This window comes from Hyaena hyaena, unplaced genomic scaffold (assembly GCF_003009895.1).
Source record: "Hyaena hyaena isolate Hyena2069 unplaced genomic scaffold, ASM300989v1 scaffold_296, whole genome shotgun sequence".
Lineage (NCBI taxonomy): Eukaryota > Metazoa > Chordata > Mammalia > Carnivora > Hyaenidae > Hyaena > Hyaena hyaena.
The window spans coordinates 1209553-1228080 of record NW_024080931.1 but is presented as its reverse complement, the minus strand read 5'-3'; the positions used below and the strand labels follow the sequence as shown (position 1 = coordinate 1228080).

The window sequence follows — 18528 nt, the reverse complement described above, 5'->3', positions numbered from 1 at the left end:
CCGGCGGCAGCGGCGGCGTCACTGCCCCTACAGTAACTGTACAGTACAGCCAAAGCCCCGTATGATGCTCGCGACTCCCTTCCTGGTTTCTCCGAGGGCAAGAGGGGTCCTCCCTTGTCTTAAAGGTGCCGCAGCCGCCGGCCCCCCCCCCACGCCCAGCCCGCCCCCCCCACCCCGGCCTCGGAGGCCAGAACAGGCTCGGCAGGTCCCCTCTTGCCACGTCTCTGCCCTCCCGTGGGGCTTCGCCCGCTGCGCCGGGGAGACCGGGCTGTTATTAGGTTTTGTCAAGTTGGTGGGGGGGGTCCAACCCGCCCCCGGCGCGCCCCCCCTCCTCTGACCTCTCCGCCCCGCTGCGCGGCGCCGTGCCAGCTTGCCAGCTTATCTGGCCCCAGAGCTCCCCGGGGCGCGGGGGGAGCGGGCCCCTCGGGGTGGAGGGGGTGGGGGCCTCCAGATAAACAGGCCCCCAGCCTCTGCGCAGAGGCGGGTGCGGGGGGGCGCGGGCTTTGCCCCCGACGCCCGGGGCGTGGCAGGATGGCAGCGGGGGCGGGGAGGGCTGTGCGCACTGCGAGGACCGACGCGGGCGTGGGTCGCGGCGGCCCGGGCAGCTGGGGGTGGGTGGGGGGCGAGGGAATGGGGACCCTGGGCCCGGCGCCGGCCCACCCGGGGCCTCAGTTTGCCCAGCCGCAGAAGGGACCCGGGGGCGGATTTTCGGATGACGGCTTGGGTCCGCTGGGCTCCCGGGTCCCTAAATGAAACAGCCAACCTGCCTGCCCGCGATTATATAAAAGAGTCGCCTCCGCCCGCTGCGCCAGGGGCGTAGCGGGGGAAGGGGTTGGCGAGGGGCGGGCTGGGCGGTTGTTTTCCCGGCCTTCCGAGTTCCCCCACCCAACTACGGGCCGCTGGGCTGGACGGGGACCGGGCCCCGGACGTCTGGGTCCTGCGGGCCGCTCGCGCAAGGGTCTGCGTGGCTCCGGAGGGGCAGAGATGGGAGTGGGGAGGCGTTGGCTCAGCCCAACTTTTTTCCTTGTCCATTTCTCCCACTTCCTCCCCGGTCGTGGGAGAGGTCCGGCGGGGCACGGGGGAGGGGAGGAGGGGACGCGCGGTGAGAACAGCCTGACCCGGCCCGGCCGGCTGCCCGCTGCACATAGTAGGTGCCTGGGGAGGGCTGGCCGGCGCGATCAGCCGCGTGAGGGGCTCTGGGCCTCAGTTTCCCCTTCCTCCTTCCTTCGAACGGAGAGGGCTGGCACCTGCTTTATAGCTGCCTTTTACTGAGCGCTTCTCGAGTGGCTGGCTCTGTCCCGGGTCCTGTTTACCTCCACTCTAACATCCAATCGCGTTATAATCATTATTATTTACTGTTATTATCATTATTACCACCATTACTTGCCTTGCCATGTGTGAAGTGGACTCGGTCTGTCCTTCTCGGACTTCAAAGCCTCCCACCGCCCCTGGTACTTTATTGCCTCTTCATACAACATATTAAAGGCGCCTTTCAACTCCCAAACGGGTTGAATCGGCTTTTGTAATAATAATTTGGCTTCTAGGGGAAACCCGGGAGGCCCCCAGAGGGGAAGTGCCAGCCCCAGGACTGAAACCAGCCCCTGGTAGGTAGGAAGGGACTGAGGGAGGGGCCACGTGGGTCCCGGTGAGGGCGGCACCCAGGGACTTTGCTCTAACGACCCTGCCTGGGATATAAGCCCTTTTTCCTTCCTTAAACCACTCTGCCATCAGTCTTAGGATTACAGGGGCCAAGCAGACTGACAAGCTGCAGGTCTCGGGCTGAGCTTGGACTGCAGATAACTGGAGCTCGGGCCTTGCTGCTAAATGGCCTCACCCCCTTCACCCCAAGCTCCACCCACTGGGTGACTCAGTTTCCCTTCCTGCACCAGGCAGCTCCGAATATCCTGCACCGTTTCTCCACAGAGGATAAACTGCTCCAGAAGGGGCAGGGAATGCATATAGATGCCTATAGAAGATTGGCATTGAATCTAAACCTCATCACGCCCGGAGAAGCAGGTGTTATATAATTTCCATCTTATATAGGAGAAAACTGAGGCCGGGAGAGGGACAATGGGCAAGGACGTCAAATCCAGCACTCACCTGACTCTGGACCCTGCCAGAAAGGCCGGGGGTGGCTCCTTCAAGGATATGCCAGGATGGCATACCCCGCCCCCACCCGCCATGCTCACTCCTGTCCCTGCAGTGAAAACAGGGAAGGAGGCAAAGCTTTGTCCTGAGCTCCATTCCTCAGATCCTACTCCCTTCACCTCCTCCAACATACCCAAGTAGATACTATTTTTAGAGTTAATACAGTATAAAAGATTGAGTTACTGTGTGACCTTGGGCAGATTACTTAACCTCTCTGATCCTCAGTGTCCTTTAGAAAATAATGATTCTGACTTCTTACAGTGGTAACACGGGGGAGACAACGTGGTACAGGTAACATTCTTCAACAGCACAGTGTGGCAGAACTCCTCAATACACCATAATGTCATTCCGTCGCTGTCATTACTACTACCCCCTCCCCCCGTCCCTGGCCAGGGCAGCGCTGAAACCCACATTTCAAAGCTGAAAACTCCACACACACACTCAAAGCATGTTTTACTTGATCAGCAGGACACTCCTCCCCTCCCCCAGGATGCTTGGAGAAGGGTCCTTGGAGTGTGTCACCTGACCAGCTCCGTGTTAGCAATAGAGCGACACAAAAATTAACAAGTACCTGGCACTTGTCTCAAAACAAATTCATTCCACGCTAAGTAGTAATATCAGCTTTCCTTTTCTGACTTCTGCCTTTGCATGCAGGGTTCATCCCTCCGTGTAGCTGCAATTATCATCCCTGAGGTACAGAATGAAGGCGCGAGACCCAGAGAAGAAATTAAATAATTTCCAAAGACACATGGCGAGTCAATGGGTGGACTTGACTTCAGGTTCTGTTGACTAGGCTGCAAATTTGTATATTTTGAGCAGATAGTTCTTGTCACCATAAGCAGGGATTGCTTCTTTTTTTAATTTTTTTAACGTTTATTTATTTTTGAGACAGAGAGAGACAGACCATGAGCTGGGGAGGGGCAGAGAGAGGGAGACACAGAATCTGAAACAGGCTGCAGGCTCTGAGCTGGCTGCACAGAGCCCGATGCGGGGCTTGAACCCACCGATCGCAAGATCATGACCTGAGCCTAAGTCAGACGCTTAACTGACTGAGCCCCCCAGGCGCCCCAAGCAGGAATTGTTTCTGGGGTGAGGAAACAGGAGGGCGGGGGGCAGGGTCAGAGACCTGTTCACTGTGTTTGATTTTTTGAATTCTGGATCATGTGTATATTATTTTTGTAAGTACTCTCTATGCTCCGCGTGGGGCTCGAACTCAAAACCCCAAGATCAACAATCGCACGCTCTACTGACTGACCCGGCCAGGCGCCCCAAAGCATACATTATTTATCAAGAAACTTAAAGTATTTTTCAAGGAACATTCCTCAACTTTTGTGCTTCAGAGAACACCGTCAAGAAAGTGAAAGAAAAACCCACAGGAGGGGAGAGAATATTTGCACATCATAGATAAGGGTTGACTAGTCAGAATATATAAAGAAGTCTTAAACTCAACAATAAAAGCAGAGTGAGCAAATTGTTCTAAGTGGGCAAAGGATTTTAGTAGCCATTTCTCCAAAAAAGATATACAAATGGGCCGTAAAGTTCATGAAAAGTTGCCCAACATCATTAGTCATCAGGGAAATGCAAATCAAAACCACGATGAGACACCACCTCACCCACCCCTGCTGGGATGGGTAGCCTCAGAAAGACAGTAGCAAGTGTTGATGGGGTTGGGGAGAAGCCGGAACCCCCACCCCACCCCGACCGCCGGTGGGAATGCACAGTGGCGCAGCTGTGGTGTTTCTTCCAGAAATTAACAGAGCGAGTCTAGGTGTGTATCCAAGAGAAATGACAACATCTGGTCCACACAGCAACTTTGTGCACAAAAATCCACAACAGCGTTATTCGTAACAAGCCAAGACTAGACACAGTCCAAACGTCCATGGACTGACGCATACAGAAACACTTCGCGTCCGTCTATACACGCGCACCTCACTCGGTGCGTCCACCGCGCATGCGCCCGTCCACAGAGGGCCGTGTCCACTGCGCACGCGCACGGCCACGGATGAACGTGTCCACCGCGCACGCGCACGTCCCTCGGCCCGGAGCAGGAGCGAGGCGTCCACCTCCGCTGTCCCGCGGTTGGACCCTGAGCACACGACGCTCAGGGAGGGAACCAGACACGGGAGGCCACGCGGGGTGTGAGTCCACGTGCGTGAAACATCTAGAACAGGCTCATGGACGAACAGGAAGGGGCTCGTGGGGGCGGGGGGCTGGGGAGGGACAGTGACTGCTAAGGGGGATGGCGTTTCCTTTAGGGGTGATGAAAATGTTCTAAGATTAGATTGTGGTGATGATTGTACAGCTTTTGAATACACTGAAAACCACTGAATTATATAGTTTAAGGAGTGAATCTTTTGGTACATGGATGACATAAATTTTTAAAAAGCAAGGCAGAACCAATATTCACAGCAGCATTAGTCACGATACTAAAATGTAGAAACAACCAGAGCGCCTGGGCGGCTCAGTCAGTTAAGCATCTGACTTTGGCTCAGGTCATGATCTCCTGGTTTGTGAGTTCAAGCCCCGCTTCGGGCTCTGTGCTGACAGCCTGGAGCCTGCTTCGGATTCTGTGTCTCCCCCTCTCTGCCCCTCCCCTGCTCCTACTCTGTCTCTCAGAAATAAATAAACATTAAAAAAATTTTTTTTCAATGTGGAAACAACCAAAATGTCCATTGATAGGCAAATGGATTAACCAAGTGCGGTCCATCCACACGCTGGAATATTACTCGGCTTTAAAAAGGAAAGACGTCCTGCTACCTGCCACCGGGTGGACAGATCCAGAGGACACCATGTACAGTGACAGAGGCCAGACACAGAAGGACAGGTCTTGCATGACCCCAGTCCCTAGAGGCGTCCCATCCAGAGAGACAGAGAGTAGACGGTGGGAGCCGGGGGTGGGGCAGGGGACAGGGAGTCAGTGCTTCATGGGGACAGAGTCTCAGTGTAGGGAGCTGGAAAGTTCTGGAGCCCATGGTGGGGACGGCTGCACGACAGTGTGGGTGTGCTTGATGTCAGTGACACACGCAGGTAAAAATGGTTGAGATGGTAAATTTCATGCCATATATATTTTATCACAATAAAAAAGTAAAAAGTAAAAAAATTAATTGACCCGGAAGAAGATGCGAGGGTGGCTGTGCTCTGTCTCATTCCAAGCCTGGGGGACGTGCGTGGAGCCCAGTGCCATTAGTACAGAAGTGTGGTTATTTAGGAATGTAATTAAAATTTTTTCCTTCCAAAAAATTAAAATTGAAAAATAGAAAAGTGTCCCAAAACAGTATGATGGGGAGACGTTAGTGTTGTTTTGAGCACATAGCTGCCCTGCTCTATGCTCCATTGGTCACGCTGACGACTGTGTGAGAGCCCAACGCAGGCCACGGAGAGGCCAGCGGGGATCTGTGGGCATCTGGGGAACATAGATGGAGACCACAGTGGCAGAAGGAAGAACGAGTCTATTTTGTATTTTGAATGTGTTTATTTATTTTGAGAGAGAGAGAGCACAAGCAGAGGAGGGGCAGAGAGAAACAATCTCAAACAGGCTCCACGCCTTCAGCACAGAGCCTGATGTGGGCCTCGAACTCACAAACTGCAAGATCACGACCTGAGCTGAGATCAAGAGTTGGACGCTTAACCGACGGAGCCACCCAGACGCCACAGAATGGCGTCTGTTGTGAAGGTCAGGTGGAGAAGAGCTGTTGCTGGGTCAGATGTCGGGGGGCGGGGGGATGGCAGACAACCCAAAGGGCTTGCCAGGTTTCCTGGGGGTCAGGGACCACGATGATGGGCGGGTTTGGGGAAGACAGGTAGCGGCGAAGTTGAACAGGCAGTGGACGGTTGAATAAGGAGCATCAGGGAGAGGGTGGCCTCGGCTCGGGGGTTTGGACCTCCCACGTTCTAAGGCTGCGTGACCTCCCCCAAGGGAACGTGGACAGAGAGGGTGTCCCTGGGCTGGGGTATCCCAATGCTGGAGTCCGGCAAAGGGGGCTGAAAAGGAGGCCAGCGGGGTACCAGGGGAATTAGGACACTGTCAAGTCATGGACACCAGTTTCCAGCCAATGGGCCTAATCCCAGGGCTCAAGATACCGCCATGCAGAGCAGGACCCGGTAGAAATTTGCTTAAAGAATGAACATTTCTCTCTAAACATGAGGACAAGACAGACGCCAAGCACCAGGAGCCCTTGGGCTCTCCCCCGGAACAGGCCACACCAAGGGGGTCTTTATTGGCTTCTTAGATCAAATAATAGAAGCAGACAGGCAGACGGGGCGCCTGGGTGGCTTAGTTGGTTAAGCGTCCAACTTTCGCTTAGGTCATGATCTCGCGGTTCGTGGGTTCGAGCCCCGCGTCGGGCTCTGTGCTGACTGCCAGCTCAGAGCCTGGAGCCTGTTTCAGAGTCTGTGACTCCCTCTCTCTCTGACCCTCCCCTGCTCACGCTCTCTCTCTCTCTCCTAGAAATAAATAAAACATTAAAAAAAATTAAAAAAAAAAAAAAAAAAAAAGAAGCAGACAGGCAGAGGGTACCCTAATTTCAGCAAAGTCGTGAGCTGCATGGTACATGGGAGCATGGAAGAATTTCTCTAAGGCTCACTGATTAGCAAATAGATCATGGTAAACACGGCCTGTCCCCAGACCTGCCTGTGTGTGTGCACAAGTGTATGTATACACTTACGTTTATTGTCGATCTCAAATACATGTAAATAACGTAATTATTTTTATTTTTATTTTATTATTTTTTAAAAATGTTTTATTTATTTCTAGGAAAGAGAGAGAGAGAGAGAGACAGCGTGAGCAGGGGAGGGTCAGAGAGAGAGGGAGACACAGACTCTGAAACAGGCTCCAGGCTTCGAGCTGGCAGTCAGCACAGAGCCCGACGCGGGGCTCGAACCCACGAACCGCGAGATCATGACCTGAGCGAAAGTCGGACGCTTAACCGTCTAAGCCACCCGGGCACACCCGTAATTATTTTTAAAGACTTTTTTTTCTTTAATGATTATTTTTGAGAGAGAGAGAGAGCACGAACAGGGGAGGGGCAGTGAGAGAGGGGGAACAGAGGATCTGAAGCGGGCTCTGTGCTGACAGCAGAGAGCTCCATGTGGGACTTGAGCCCACAACCTGTGAGATTGTGATGCAAGCGAAGTCGGGTGCTTAACTGACTGAGCCACCCAGGTGTCCCTATTTATTAAAATTTTTTTTAATGTTTATTTATTTTTGAGAGAGAGCAGGGGAGGGGAAGAGAGAGGGGGAGACACAGAATCCGAAGCAGGCTCCAGGCTCTGTGGCTGACAGCGGGGAGCCCAAGACAGGGCTCGAACTAACGAGCTATGAGATCGCGACCTGAGCTGAAGTTGGACACTTAACTGACTGAGCCACCGGGCGCCCCTAAGATTATTATTATTTTTTTTTAATATTTTTTTTTTATTTTTATTTCTAGGAGAGAGAGACAGCGTGAACAGGGGAGGGTCAGAGAGAGAGAGAGAGACACAGACTGTGAAACAGGCTCCAGGCTCTGAGCTGGCAGGCAGCACAGAGCCCGACGCGGGGCTCGAACCCACAAACCGCGAGATCATGACCTAAGCGAAAGTCGGATGCTCAACCGACTAAGCCACCCAGGCGCCCCATATTTTTAAAAAGATTCCTGATCTCCTCCCTCCATTCAGAACCAGCAGGATAGCATTCTTCCAATGTATCTCTGACCCCTCCCCTTATAACGACCCTATAAAATACTAAGTTTTTATAGCAGAGAACCCCAGACTGGGTGGCACAGACTCGGAGGTATATACTCTCTCCGTTCTGGAGACCATATGTCCAAAGTCAAGGTGTCAGCGAGGCCCGGCTCCCTTCAGAGGCTCCAGGGAAGGATGTATTCCTGGCCTCTCTCCTCACTTCCAGGAACCTCAGGGGCTCCTTGGCTTGTAGACCGAAGGCCTTCTCCCTGGATCGCTTCACCCTGCCTCCCCCCTGTGCAAGGCTGCCTCCGTCTCCAAACGCCCCCTTCTTATACGGACAGCGATCGAATCGGAGTAGGGCCCCACCCTACTCCAGGGTGACCTCACGGTCACTTTACTAACGTCATCTTCTTTAATAACTGTATTTGCAAGAAGGTCACATTCTAGGGTCCTGGAGATTAGGACTTGACCATGATGTGTGTGTGCATGCATATAAACATATCGATCTACCTAGCTAGCTAGGTATCACCTGCCCCTCTTACCAGTGACCCCAGTAAAGATGCTGAGGTGCTGAAGGCTAGCTAATCAGCCATTTGGGAGACACGCAGGCATCGGCAGACAGGTAGGGAGGATCTGAAGTGGACCATAGAAAACACCCAAATAAACAGCACGTCTCCTGGGAGGGCCGTAAGGTCTGCTCACGTTCTCAAAAGCCCGCTGAGCAAATGGAGACAGACGTTCAGTCTGGGCAGATAAGAACGTTCTGGAGACGGCTGGTGGGCATGGTTACATCCTTGTGGGAGTATCTGACGCCACTGAACTGTACCCTTAAAATAGGTTAAAAATGTGGGGGCACCTGGGGGACTCCGTCGGTTGAATGTCTGACTTCAGCTCAGGTCATGATCTCATGATTCGTGGGGCTCAGACCCACGTCACGCTCCGTGCTGACAGCTCAGAACCTGGGGGGAGGGGCGCGGAGGTTGGTGCCGCTGAGCTGTGCACTTTACGATGTTTAAGATGGTGACTTAGGTAGATTTTACACAATTAAAATATCAGAGTTCTGCTCTCTCTCTCTCTTTTTCTATTAAGACTGAAATAAAGGAAAGCAAACTATCTCAGGGTCCAGCTCCACAGATTCCGGCCTTTTCTGTCTGGCCAGTAAGGATGTTAGAAAGAAAAGGGCACAAATTGCTTCCTCTGACCACAGGGACGAGGGGCCCGGGCTCTGGCGCCAGACTTCAAGTGTCCTGCTGGGGCCACGGCGCTGATGCTGTGGGCAGGGGCTCTGCGTGTCAGAGGTGCCCGTGGACCCGGGATCGTGTGCGGGCACCAGGGAGGCTGGGCCGCTCCACTCCCCTCCTCTGGTAGCTGGTAAAGCTGCCTTCCACTCAGGCTCCTCCCAGATCTCCGGGCTCCGCCCAGCTGTGCTCCCAGGCAGAGCTAACATTTAACCAGCACGCCTAGGGGTGGCCAAACCAGGTGTGCAAGTACTGGGAACACTTCAGTACTCGTTGGCAAATCGCCGCGGCATGGAGCCCTCAACTGCCCCCGGCGCCCAGAGGCCTTCCCCAGCACCAGCACAGCCCCGGAACCTCGCAGGAGAAATATTTTCAGAGCTGCAGGCCTGCAGCCTCTGAATCCTCAGTGGCAGAGGAGATACCTGGCGCGTTTGTACCTGGGGGCGGGGAGAAGGGGGGCAGTGCACCTCACTTAGGCTGTTTAGACTCAGTCCAGGAGGTAGAGGAAGGCGAGTTATTCTGGCCCTACTCCACCTCGCAGCTCAGTGTTCCTATCTGTGCAGTGGGCCCTTGCAGCCTGCTGCTGCCAGTTTGCACCTAGCTCTGGGCCCTCTCCACCTGCGTACTGGCCTCCTGGGTGCCCCCTCACTCCCAGGATGGATGAGCACCCCCCCCCCCCCCGGGGTCTCTCAGAACCTCGGCAGAGCTCTCCAGTGCTCGGTGTGGCCAGCCCGCCTGCCCTTGGGGCCTGGCTCATGGCTCTGTCTCTGCCTCCCTCTCTACCTGGCCTGGCCCCACGCAGTAAGAATTTGCTTAGGGCGGTGGGTCACGTGAGAGAGGCTGCTACCCTCTCCACCTACCCCCACCCCACTCCCTTCCGCCCAGGGGACATCGGTGGTTGTGACACCACAGGGGTGGCTCCTGGCATCCAGGGCTGGGGCAGGGATGCTGCTAAGCCGCCTCATAAGTGCTCAGGACAGCCCCCCACCCCAGAGAATGACGCGGCCCCAAATAGCCACAGTGCCGATGGGGAGAAGCTCTGGCCTGGGTCTCACTTCCGTCCTGCCTGCTGGCCTCTCCCTGTCTGGGCTCTGCAGGAGGGAACAACGCTGCCCCCTGGCTCTAGGCGGCCCGGGACTCGAGCTGCTGGCTGTGGCCTGCCCCCACCGCCCCGGGCAGCGGGAGGCTCTGGGGGCCTCTGCTCTGTCTGTGCAAAGGGCCTGAAGGCGGGTAGTAACAGAAGCCTCAGAGAGGGGTCCCGTGGGTCAGCTTCACCTCTGTGACCCCAAAGGGACAAGGCAGGTCCTGGCCATGTCCCCCCCACCCCCACCCCCTGGGAGGCAGAGAGCAGAGGAGACCAGGCCTCAGGCGTGGGGGCGGGCGGGAGAACGAGGCTGCCTTTCTGGTCCGAGTTCTTTCTTTTTTTAAAATCAGCGCAGTTGAACGCCAGGCTCCGCCCTCCATCCGGCGCCTGCCACGTGGGCCACCCAGCAGCCGCCCCTCTCCCCCGGCCCTCCTGGGGCTGGCCCGCCAGGCTGAGGCTTCGGTTTCACTTTGGTGTCACGGGTTTCACTTTCGGGCAGAGCCAGAGCGGCGGAAGGAGGGATGGAGAGAGCACGGGGCGGCGGTCAGGTACAGGGTCCCACCGGCACGCCACCTGCGGCCCCTCCTCCCGCCTGGGGATTCTTGCAGTCAAGGTCAAGGGGTCAAGGTCAAGTTCTCCACGTGCCCTCGGGCGGGGCAGGCAACCTCCTCCCTCTGGGCTCCAGCCCCAATGGCCCACCGCCTTGGAGGGAGGCCAAGAGTCACGTCCACCAGAGAACGCCAAGGACGGCCCCGCCATGTCCCCAGTGGGAGCGGGTGGGGCGCGGTGCTAGGCAGAACAGGATGTCATGTCAGCTGACGTCACCCGGCAAGGGACCCTTGGCCCAGAAACCACTAGGAAGGAGGCTCCATGTGGTCTGAGTCTGAGCCTGGGTGTGTGTGCTGGTGGCGGAGGCCAGTGTCCCCGAGGCCACCTGCCGCGGCATCTGTCTGGTAGACTCAGGCTGGTGGCCCAGCTGCTCTGCTTGCTTTACGGCACACCTGCCTGTCTCTGGGACTCAGTGTTTTCATCTGTGGAGTGGGCGTGGCCTTGTTCCTCAGCCCCTCCCGCCCCACCCAGGACCCTGCTGCCCTTTTGTGGAGTCCGGGTGGGGGTGGGGGGTCCACGGCCCGGAACAGAGCCACTGCCTTCCCAGCCAGGGCAGGAACCGGCCCGTCACCTTGCTCCCCAGCTCAGGGCCCAGGGCCTCGTAGAGGACTCGCCAGACAGGACCGGGGAGTCACCTGAGGCACAGGCAAGATAGAGAATGTGTGTACCAATGGGAGAGGGTGGTTTGTTTTTTTAATAACAGCTTTATTGAGATATAATTCACATACTGTACAGTTCACCCACTTCAAGTGTACAATCCACTGGTTGTTAGTACGTTCACACATTCACAGAGCTGTGCACCCGCCACCACTAATTCTGGAACATTCCATCACTCCCAAAGCACCTCCACCCCCTGCCAACCCCCCGCACCCGCAAGCCCCCCCCTCTGTGGATGAGCCTGTTCTGGACATTTCACGCACACAGACTCACACCCCGTGTGGCCTCCCGTGTCTGGTTCCCTCCCTGAGCATCATGTGTTTGGGGTCCGGCAATGAGGTGGCGGGTGTGGGCACCTCACTCCCGCTCGTGGGCAAGGGACGTGCGCGTGCGCAGTGGACATGCTGTGTGCCTTTGTTTTTCAGCTGACGGATGTCTGGACAGTTTTCCACTCCGGCTGCTGTAAATCATGCAGCTGTGAATGAAGACAGGTGTTAAGGTGACCAAAACAAGTGTCGACTAGAGTGTGTCCACCCACAGTAAGTGATGTCCGGGGACCCTGCGTGTTGTGGGGTGAGGAGCGCCCAGCGGAGGTGCCCTGGCACCCAGGCTCTCCAGGTCTCTGCTGGGCTCCGGTGAACCCCTTTCCCGCCCCCTTGGTTGGCCCAACTATGAACCCGGAAGGTGCCCACTGAGGACCGCAGAGGGGCTCCCAGGACCTCAGGGGCTGGCGGACACAGGGCAGGGGCCAGGCCGGCTGGGGACACCGGCCTGGAAAGCAGTCCCTTCCCTTTCAGGCAGAGGGTTGCAGGGCTGAGGTGGGCTGGGCAGACCAAAGGGAGAAGTGGGACGGGAGGGGAGGGGAGGGGAGGGGAGGGGAGGGGAGGGGAGGGGAGGGGAGGGGAGAGGCCTGGAGAGGAAGGAGGGTGACAGAGGGGTTTCTTCCTCCCACACTGGGCTGGTGCCCCCCTGCACCCTCCCCTTGGGCAGGGCGTCCCCAGGCAGGGAAGGGGAAGGAGGAGTCACAGTCACAGGGTCTGACTCCCGTCACCCAGGAGCCACTGCTACTCTTTTCGTGTTATTTTTTTTTGATGTTTATTTATTTTTGTTTCAGAATTTTTTTAACGTTTATTTTTGACAGAGAGAGTCAGAGCGCAAGCGGGGGAGGGGCAGAGAGAGAGGGAGACGCAGAATCCGAAGCAGCTCCAGGCTCCGAGCTGTCAGCACAGAGCCCGACGCGGGGCTCGAACTCCCGAACCGTGAGATCATGACCTGAACCGAAGTCAGACACTTCATTGACTGAGCCCCCCAGACATCCCGCCACCGGCTACTCTGTGATGTGGGGTAACGCAGGGAACAGCACACCTAGGCATTGCTGCCTCGCCACCCCCACCCTCAGGACCCCGGGCCTCGGCCTTGCTGACCCCCCTCCCGGGTCCTGGCGCTGAGACCCCACCCTCTGGGGACCAGCCAGAAATCCAGCCCCAATCCAGGGGTCGTCGGTGGGGAAACTGAGTCCGGTGTCTGTTCATGTGCTCAGTGGCCACTGGTCCGTCATCTCTGGGGAGATGTCGTTTCAAATCCTCTGCCCAGTGTTTAGGTGGCAAAGGTGCCTTTTGGCTGTCCCGGTGAAGGGACCCTCACACACCCTGGGCACCTGACCCGCCTCCTGTGAACAACACTTGCAGATATTTCCTCCCCCTCTGGGTTGTCTGATGGTGTCCTTTCATGCTCCAAGTTAATGGTGATCAGTCCAAGCTCAGCTACTTTTTTTTCTTCTGCTGCTCGCACTCGTGCTTACGTGTCTATCCTAAGAGCCATCCCCCCGCCCCCAGCAAGTCCCAGGCTTGGCGGCCCTTGGCAGGGGGAGGGGAAGGAAGAAGGCCGCCCTGAGTTGGGGGGGTGTTTGTTCAGAGCCTGAAGTTTGAGCAGGACTTGGGGGTGGAGAGGGGCAATGGAAGAGAGAACCTTCCAGAACAGGGGAACAGCAGGTGCAAAGATAGGGAGGCAAGAGTGAGGGAGAGATTTGCACTTCCTCTCCCCCCTCCCCTCCTCACCCTCAGGACCCCTGGGGAGCCCCTGTGCCTGCCTGCACCCTGGGTCCCCACCTGCACCCTGAATCCCTGGGGGCCACCTGGCATGAGGGTGCTGACCTGGCTGTGCTTAGAAATCTTCCGGGTCCCCGTGGAAAAGTCCAAGCCTGTCAGTGGGAGAAAGGAGATGGGTTTGAGGACCGGGGTGTGGTGACTGATGGTGACTGACCCCCATATGAGCAGAGGGGAGTGCAGCCCCACGGGGTGGGGGTTGCAGAAACCAGGGAAGTGGGGGGCGCCTGGGTGGCTTAGTCGGTTAAGCGTCCGACTTTCGCTTAGGTCATGATCTCGCGGTTCGTGGGTTCGAGCCCCGCGTCGGGCTCTGTGCTGACTGCCAGCTCAGAGCCTGGAGCCTGTTTCAGTCTGTGACTCCCTCTCTCTCTGACCCTCCCCTGCTCACGCTGTCTGTCTCTCTCTCTCTCTCTCCCTCCTAGAAATAAAAATAAAACATTAAAAAAAAAAAAATTAAAAAAAAAAAAAGAAACCAGGGAAGTGGGGGAAGCCCCCTTGAGAAGGTGAATTCTGAGCAGATGCCGACCAGTCAGTGAGCAGGAACCAGGCGGGGGCAGAGGGAACGGAGTGTGAGGAGGCTCAGAGGTGAGAATGGGTGTGTGTAGGCAGCGGACAGCGGTGCCAGGGGGGCTTGGCCTTCTGGGGGAGCGGGGGGACGGGACAGCTTCTCAGCAAGGCCTTGGACTGGAGACCCCCCCACGTCCTCCTCTGGGGTCCAGACCTGGACCGGGGTGTTTGTGGAGTGACGGATCTAAGGGCTGGACCCCAGGGGAAGACGTGGGGGGTGGTGTCTCCAGTCCAAGGCCTTGCCCCTGACCCGGCTCTCTGGGACTTGTTTTGCGCTTGGAGGTCTGGCCCCCCATCGATCCTTGAATGTCCACTCCGGCATGGCTGGCAGGGTCCCCGCAGGGACAGCCGCCCTTGGGACCAGACCCCCGTGCTGGTCTCTGTCATCGTGCTCCCCACGAACCCCTCTTCCTGAACCCTTTGTCTGGCATGACTGCCTGGCACGCGGGCAGCACAAAATACCGGTTTGGTTTCTTAGCCTGACGCCCAAGTGACCCGCCCCCCCACCCCCCGCTCGGCCCCCCGCCCAGTCCCGTGCCCAAGGCCAGTGGGGGTTGAAATGGCAGCCAATGTCCTGGCCCCCTTGCTTCCCACCACAGTGACGGAGATTAAAGGGTCAACTCCAGGCACAGTGGGGGCCCCTGACCCTAGGTCCCTTCCCACATCTACTGGGGGGTGGTCACTGCTCTGCTGGACGGTCACTAAATATTTTGAACCCCGTCTCCCTGCCACGTGCCCAGCCAGGCTCATCGTCCCCAGGGCCGTGCTCCAGGGCCCCACTGCCCGGCCTCTGCTTCCCCAGCTTGGGAGGCCCTCTGCCCCCAGGGGCCCTTGGTGACCCTCCTGGGGCCGGGCCGCAGACCCCGCTGGCAGAGCAGCCCCAACTGTCCGTGGGTCGGAAAGACGGTGACCGAGTACAGAGAAGGCAGGATGGCCGGCATTTGTCCCGGGAGAGGTTGGACTCTCCTGATGGGTCCCAAGTCACCTTGGGCAAGTCGCCCAGCTTCTGCGGGGGTCAGAGAGGGGGACAGGGGTCCCCAGACCTGCTGTATGTGCTGCCCACATTATGGGGTGTGGCCGGGGGGAGGGGAGAGGGGCTGGACTTTCCTGGGGGAGCGGCAGCCTGGGCTGACCCCCTGTGTGGGCGGGGCGGGGAGTGAGGGGCGCTGGCGGGGGGGGGGGGGAAAGGACCCTTCCAGAGGCCACAGAGCCGGGGGGGAGGGGCAGCAGTGCAGCCGGGCTCTCAAGTCTGTGGCCGAGGTCCCACCGTGGGTGTCTCATGCAGGAGCCAGGGCTGCAGGCCGAGGTCCCTCCCTCACCTGAGGCCTCTGGTTCTACAAGTCCTTCCCTCCTCCGCGCCCCCCCCCCCCCACCAGCGTCCCCTGGGAAGGCCGGGCAGAAACCCGAGACTGAGCCTCTGCCGGGTTCAGGCTGCCTCTCCCTCAGGCCTCCTCCCCCCTCCACGTTGCCATGGGGATGGCAGGCCCGCAGGCCCGCCGCCCACCTGGCCCACACCTGGTCAGCTCGGCCTGGGAGGGGGCCAGGGCCCCGCCCGCCCCCTCCCCCCCCACTCTGCGGCGGACCCCGCTTTCTGGGAAACCCTGTCACGGTTTCCTCTGACCTCTGTTAACCCGGAGTCCATGGCCCACAGAGTTCCGCCTCTGACCTGAGGCTTCCTGCCCCGCATACACCTCCACCCCAGCCACTGCTGAGCGCTCTCCCCAGGGCTCCCCACCTTCCAGAAGGTTCTGGGCCACCTCTGCCCACTTGCCTCCTGCCACACGGCATCCCAGGATGTGGACACAGGAAGGCCCCTGGTTCAGGCAGGACTGCCGGGACCCAGAGGAGGCAGGGGCTGACCGCTGGCTGGGCGGCTTGGACCGTCAAAGCAGGGAAGGGGTTGGGGCAGAATCAGGCTCTCCCCCTCACCGTTGTCCCCTGCAGAGGCCGGCCTGGGTGCTCGGGGCCAAGCAGCATCCCTGGCCCCCCCAACCCCCGTACCAGTCATGACAGCCATAGCTGTCCCCAGACATTGCCCTGTGTCTGTTGGGGGCAGGATTGCCCTGGGCGAGACCCCTTGGGTTAGGGGGTTCCGCTGACCCCCAGGAGACTGTCTTCCATGATCATCTGACCACTGAGGTTCTGGGACACTGCACACACCGAGCGGCTCAGTCGGTGAGGCACAAGGCTCTTGGTCTCAGGGTGGAGAGTTCGAGGCCCACGTGGAACTGGCTTAAAAATAAATGATAAATACACACACACGCTGAGGGGGAGGGGACTGCTGGGCTCCCCTGGCTTGTGCCCTCTGACCTCTCCGGGGATTCACTCTGACGTCTAGTGTGAGCAGGGACAGGACTCAACTTCTTTTTCAAATAATTAATGGGGGGTCTCCCCTCACCCGCCACTGGCCACTGTGGCCATTTGAGACCGTTCTCTGTGGGGCGTCCCGGGCACCTGGGCAGCAGCGGCCCTGGCCCCACCCCCAGCGTGACAACCACAGGTGTCCCAGGCGTGGCCCCAGGGGGAGGGGGTAGGGGTCACCCCCGTGATCTATCTGGGCCTGTGCTGCCTGATACCGCTCCCAGGTTGCATGGGACCGGGCACCCGAGATGTGACGGGCGTGAGATGCGTTGTGAGGGCAAAATACGTACTGATGCCAAAGACTTCGTGGGGATGTAGAAGCCACTCTGCTAATTCTTCATATTGATTACAAGGTAAAACGGGCACATTATGCCTACGGTGGGAGCAATAAAACAGACCCTCCCATCACCTTCCTCTGTTTTCCGGGCCTTAAGCACGGCTGCGAGGATAGATCTTGGGCCCCAGTGACGCGTGGGGGGGGCCCCCAGACCCTGCACACCTGTCCGCTCTGCCCTGCTGGCCCTGGTGCGCTCCTCACACCAGGAAGGGGACGCGGGCCCCTGAGCTGGACGGAGCCGGCGCGGGGGGGCCCTGGGCTGCGGGCTAAGCCACATGGGACTCGGGGGCACAGACGCCATGGGAAAGAACCCGGCTCTCGGGGACGCAGGGGACCGTGCGTGTGCTCGTGTAAAGTACTGCTCAAGAGGATGGAGACCTTGAGCTGGAAGCAGCCCGCACCAACAGGGTGCTCGGAATAACCTCCCTCCAGACCAAGCACAAAAAACAGAGGAGAAAACACAAAACCAACGAAGGGAACACCCAACGCGCAAGACCCCGGAACTGATCTTCCGTGATTGTTTTCGGACCACGAGGTCAGAAAACGGGGTGTCTTCGTGCCGCTCCCGTACCGGGCGGTGCCAGGATTCCTCAGGAGCTGAGGCCGCGGCCACCACCTTCCGCCCGCACCCCCGTGTCAGGAGACCTCAGAACCAGCGGCTCTCTGTGCTCGAGGAGCCTGCCCCCTTGCCACAGGAACTGTCAGCAGGTCTGTCTGGTGGCCGGTGAGGGGTGCCGGGTGGCTGCAGGGGACACCAGTCAGGGAGGGGACACCTAGGAGGTCCCCCAACTTGCCAGGAGCTTGGTCTGGCTCGGATGGAAGTGCCAAGTTCTCTGGTTCCGCCCTGGGTGCCCGGGGAGGGGGGGGCCCTCGGGGCGGCGTCCACCCCTCTGAGGCCCTGACCTCAGGGGCCTCGCCCCAGATTCCCAATCCTCCCTAAGCCCTCGGGACCCAGTCACCGCAGTCTCTTACCCCTTGAAAACAGCAAGCCCGTTAATGGGGTCGGGCGTGTGTGAGACCAGCCCACAGATGCAGCCCGTCGGTGGCCGGGACCAGGCACCCAGCGCCAGGCACCCAGCAGCGAGCAAGCTGCTCCCGGGCCCCCGACAGAGCGACACTGGTGGACGTCCAGTTATCTTCTTTATTCTCTGTCCGACCAGGTGAGACTCTGGGGGCCTAGGAAGCGGCAGGACCCTGGAAAGCCGGTGAAGGAGCCGCAGGAGCAAGCACAGCAGGGAGGGCTCCTTCTGCGAAGCTGCAGGCTGTGCGCCACCTCCGGGGCTCCGGGGACGGGGAGCCTTGGTCACGGCCCCCCGCCCGATGGGGAGCTAGGACCACAGCCCCCTTGCCATTTCCCTCAGCACCTGCGGCTGACCTGCTGGCCGGCCCTAGTGACACGCCCTGGGCAGTTGCTCCCGAGTCTGGGCAACCGGAGGGCACGCGAGGAGCCACCTGCCGCATCTGTCGGCCCGCAGGTCGGGGTGACTGCAGGCCTCGTCTGCTGGCCCCGCTGACAGCTTGGAAACCCATCACTTCCTTTCTGCCGGGTGCCAGCTTGCCTGAGCACAGGGCAGGGCTGAGCCGGTCCCCCCGGGGTGCAGGTCACAGGCTGAGTGACATGAGGTGGTGGGGAGGGCAGAGGAGCGGCCCCCACGGCCACCTCCAGGGGAGGGGGGGGAACGCGCCGCTCCCTGTGTGTTGAAGGATGGGGGCGTCCAGAGGTCCCCTCCGACGCAGCATCCCTTGGAAACAGTGAAGCTG

The 18528-nt window shown here is 58.6% G+C and overlaps 2 long non-coding RNA genes across 2 annotated transcripts; both read left to right on the top strand.

Annotated features, from left to right (window-relative positions):
* Nucleotides 1-4171: 4171 nt before the first annotated feature.
* On the top strand, nucleotides 4172-5737 carry LOC120242115. Its single transcript, XR_005531013.1, has 3 exons — nucleotides 4172-4296; nucleotides 4828-4972; nucleotides 5699-5737. It is a non-coding gene; the product is annotated as an uncharacterized LOC120242115 (long non-coding RNA).
* Nucleotides 5738-10590: 4853 nt separating this feature from the next.
* On the top strand, nucleotides 10591-18188 carry LOC120242087. Its single transcript, XR_005531011.1, has 5 exons — nucleotides 10591-10679; nucleotides 11823-11936; nucleotides 16655-16783; nucleotides 17200-17475; nucleotides 17928-18188. It is a non-coding gene; the product is annotated as an uncharacterized LOC120242087 (long non-coding RNA).
* Nucleotides 18189-18528: the final 340 nt, after the last annotated feature.